Genomic DNA, 4,869 nt, shown 5'->3' with positions numbered 1-4,869 from the left:
CGGACACTGTATAATCACCTTCCGGGCACCAGAGCCTGGCGACTGAAGATCAAATCAAGTATTCCGTTTATAGAACTGCATGACTTCATACACATTGTGCAACTGAGCAATGGCTTGTTGTTCAGTCATTGACAGCTGGGCTCGCAGAAAGGCTGCCAGACACTTGGGCCCTGCAACCAATCTCACAAAACATATTGGGCCTGAGGAAGTTATCAGGTGATGACTATGGAGTTCAAGAAGGGAAGGCCTTCTAATTTAAGCATAAGTTGATAAGGCTTCTGCTGGCTTTGGATGACTGTATATGCCTGTATGTATTTTATGGACTAAAAACTTATTTCAACAAGAAAGCCCTGGGTCTTGAGTTTTGCTTTGAGACAGGGTATATCATGTAACCCAGGCAGGCCTCAAACTCACTTTGCAGTAGAGGATGTCGGTGAACATCCTTCTGTTTCCGCTCTAACTGCTGGGCTACACGTGTGAGCCACCTAGCCTATGAGAAAGGGCATGTACCGAGAGAGAGAGAGAGAGAGAGAGAGAGAGAGAGAGAGAGAGAGAGAGAGAGAGAGAGAGAATGAGGACTAGGAACTAGACTGGTCTTAACAGCACAGATGATGTCTACGGACTTTATGTAAGTAGAATGTCTACTAGAAGTAGAATAATACAGTGTGTGCTATATCACGTGTGGCTTCCTTCCTTGACATCCTTTTGTAAGGCTCGTCCAAGTTGCCGAATATAACTAATCTGTTCTGTTCTTCTTGCTATTTTGGTTACAGTGAACTAATCTACCATAATTCATTTTCTCTATTATTATATTGTTTCCAGTTTGATATTATTAAAAATAGTAATTTAGATGGACGAGGTAATCCCAGAATTCAGGAGGTAGAGGCAGGTAGATTTCTGTCTATCCAGTACTGTGCAGTTAGGCCTTGCCTCAAACAACAGAACACACACACACACACACACACACACACACACACACACACACACACGTAAAAGAACCCCAGGGGCAAAAAAGCATCTCCTTTAGGAGAATACGTTGACTCTGTCTTTTTGTTCTTCCACTAGTTGTACTGCCTGGGCCCTGAGTTGTGCTGTCTGCTTGGTGTGAAGTATTTGTTGTTTTCTTTATGTAGGGTCGCCATATGCTGCCCAAGATGGCCTCAAATTCACGAGTTCCAGTGACCTTCTTGCCTCTGCTTCACAAGCACCGGGACAACAGCTTATGTATATATGCCTGATCAGGGTGAGGGATTTAATAAAAAAGTGGTACAGCTGTGGGCCACAGATATAGCCTAGCAGGAAAGCATTTAACAGCGCATGTGCCAGGCTCTGGGCTCGGTCTCTCGAACTGCAGAAAAAAAAACAAAGTAATTTCTCATGCAGCTGTATCTGGAGAGCAGGATCCAGTTCACTTGAGTCTATTTGTAGCAGGTGCAACAGTCATTTTATTTTCGTTAGTAAATTTCTGTCTATTTATCCTTTCAGAGAAAGAGATGCCCTTACAGATATAGCCTTAAGCAAAGTTTCTGAACCAACTTTAGCAGGGATTTAATGAAGAGCCCAGAGGTATTGGCTGGATGAGCTGAGTGGCTCCCTGGTACCTGGGGGGGGGGGGCATATGGTTGTTGGGTGAGTAGTAGAAAATGAGTGAATTCAGGGCAACTTCAGTAGGATTGGCTTTTAAAACGTTATTCCAGAAAATACTTACAGTCTAACTGTACAGAAGTCTGTTGAAAGATACATATAGACTTTGGATTTTACTCATTTTGGCTTGTGTTTTTTCTTTTATTTGCAAGTTCTTTATGATAAAGTTTAATGTATATACACAAATGAACTGGGCTATAAGCCCATCTGACTTTAAATACGTCAGTTCCCATCCCCCACTTCATCTCCTTTCTCTCTCCTCCTCCCCGTCTTCCTCCTCCTCTTCCCTTCTTCCCTCCTGATACCGTTTCATTCCCAGACTGGCCTCAAACTCTCTCGGTGAGTGAGGACAACCTTGAACTTTTTAACTTTTAAGCTAGGTAGAACTAGGTAGAAAAGAGAATAAATTCTAATTGTCATAAATAAACATTTCTGTCTGTAGAGAGACTTATGCTACGCTAGTACGAGGTGGCATTTGGGCAATAGCCACCATTCACATCTGAAAGACAGCTAATGGCTTTGGTTTCCCACAGTCCCTGCTGAGCCCATGGTATTGGATGGTACTGAGGAAGCTAGTGCTCGCTGAGGTTCTGTTAGTCTACATGTTAAAGCGGCAACAGTCCCATCACCCCATCAGGCTTCGCCTTTCACTCCCAGAATAACATCCTGGACAGAATGTTAACCGTTAGGCTCCTTGTGTCTATACCCCCATGTTTTACTGCCCTAAGAACTAAGAGAAAGGAGGCAGAACAGAGCAAGAGAAGATATGGTTAAATCTGTGAGTACATGCGCCTATGCGCTCATGCACCAATGTGTGCACATGCGCACAAGCTCGCCTGTGTGCCTTCCTAGTACAGGCCACTGTTCCGTCATTCCCCACTTTATTGCCGTGATACAGGATCTCTCCTGGAACCTGGGGCTCACTGTTTTAGACATTCTGGATAAGGTGGGGCAGTCATTTTTCTGGCTCTGCTCTCCTCAGTGCCAGGTCCAGGGCTACAGGGTGCATTTTACCTGTGCACGGGATGAACCTTCAGTCCACAGGCTTCACAGAGAATGTTTGTAGCCCTGAGCCTCTGAGACCTCAATTTCAACACTTTAAAACTCTGCTTCAGGGCCATTTCTTGTCCTTGGTTGGTTGCCCCATTTAGCTCACACTCTGGAATGCCCCTTGACTCCCCTGTCTTGGGAGATAGCTATCAACTGGAGCTGATTTTTACCCCAAAGCCCATGTCGGCGACATCCATTCCTAAAATTTCTGAACTGCATCTAGCCCTGACCTCAGGTATTTGGAGAGAGGTTTGGTAACTATTAAGGTATAGGAATCTCATTAAACAGATTTTAATTGAGGGCGACCACCATGAAGATATATCTAGAAAACATATCACACATGTATACATTTGATTGTGGCTGAAAGGAAGAAATTGTTGACTAAGGAAAAAGCTGAAGGAATGGGAGGTGCTCAGCCTGGATTTGCGAAGGTCAAGGGTCCGATTGTGTTCTAAGTGGACACCTGTTGTGCAGAAGAAGTGAGAGCCATTTCACTTATAAAAAGGAAATGTCAATAGGAAGATGTCTTAAATTGACTTTTGAGGGTCAGGTGGAAGGACAAACTTAAATATATATTTAATAAATACATTTAAATATAAATATTTTTCTTATAAATATAAATATTTTTCTTATAGCTATATATATCTCATATGTATAAAATATAAGTCCATTCAATGCAAACCAACTCATATACTGAATATAATATACTGTCACTTTAACTACAAAATTTAGAAGGAAGATTGTTTTGATACTTGAGGGTGGAATGGGGGCAAAGATAAGAGGAGATATAGAATCTGTAGCTCTCCCAGGTCATGCAGAATTTTCTCCAATGATTGGAGTATTTTAGGGCTGATCACTTGGAATGGATTGGCCTGTTAAATTTTTGAAGGAGAGAATAATAGCATTTTCAGGAAAACAATGGAAGATTGTTCTGCACCGTGCAGCTGGGGCTAAGAGAAGAGAACTTGAGCACGGCAAGTGGCTCTCCCTGACTAGTGGGAACGAGGTGCGTGCAGGGCAGGAGGGTGGGAGATTTAAGATGGTGGCAGAACAGTCAATGAGTCGGTCTTATTGTAACTCTTAGGGAATTTAGGAAACACATGGATCAAGATGCCTAAAATTTCTCGAAAGTTTACTTCAATGTAAAAAGATACCTACTATCTAGAAAAGAATTTTTACATTGTTTATAAGAAAACTAACAGTATGCTGTTAAAATATCATGTCTTCAGATTTTTGCCAATAAGACTATGGAAGTATTTTTGCAACTGACATTTCTGAAGAAAGTTTCAAAGCTGCCTATGACATAGTGAAACCATATTTGTCAATGGAGACACTCCATGTCAGGGACCTGTGGGATGATGTCACAGGTGAGACAGGTACAAGATAGAAGGAGGCCTGTCATTGGACAAGAAGGAAGGATGGGCGGGAGAAAAGTTTGAAGAAAGAGGAGGAGACTGGAACGAAAAGGAGAAGAGACAGGAGGGAGAGGGAGAGAAGCTGCGGCAGGACAATATGGCAGGTGACGTTAAGATTCCACGCTGTACCTTTACAGGTTGTTACGAATGTTTTTAAGGGATGGATGTGTACTGGGCTTTGTATGTTTAAGTGGGCAATTATATCTTATCAATTGGGTCAAAGGTTATTGTGTTATGTGTTCCTTCATGTAGCGATTTAAGTGTAAGAAAGTGTGGGGCGGCTGGTCGGGGCCACCACAGAGTTGGGATGTGTGTTTCTGGCATGGAAACCTGCCTTAGGAACTAGATAGAGAGATTGCTGCCAGGCTCAGAGAGAAGCCTTCAGTAGTGTGATATGGGATACAGCAGAGCGGGTGAGACGCTTTGTTGACTGAGACTTAAGATCTCTAGCAGATATCATGAGGCAACACAGTGCTGGACCTAGTGGAGATAATAGACAACCATACTTTTTTTATTTTTTATATTTTTACAACAACAGGGACCTATTTCTGGAAAAATAGACAAGAGGCTGGTAACAATTGCCTAGGAAGGAAACTTAAATAGGTAGGCATTCTAGTGGGAGGCAGAATGTTTACGTCTTACCTTTTGGTACTATTTGAAACTTCACACTATGTGTCTTGCTATATGATTACTTAATTAAAATGATATCATTTTACCCTTGACTATCGACATCCAGGTGAAAGATATACACTTTCCCTCT

The sequence above is a fragment of the Rattus rattus genome, chromosome 3 (genome assembly GCF_011064425.1).
Source record: "Rattus rattus isolate New Zealand chromosome 3, Rrattus_CSIRO_v1, whole genome shotgun sequence".
NCBI classification, from domain to species: domain Eukaryota; kingdom Metazoa; phylum Chordata; class Mammalia; order Rodentia; family Muridae; genus Rattus; species Rattus rattus.
The sequence above is the reverse complement of the archived record's forward strand: the minus strand, read 5'-3'. Positions refer to the sequence as shown.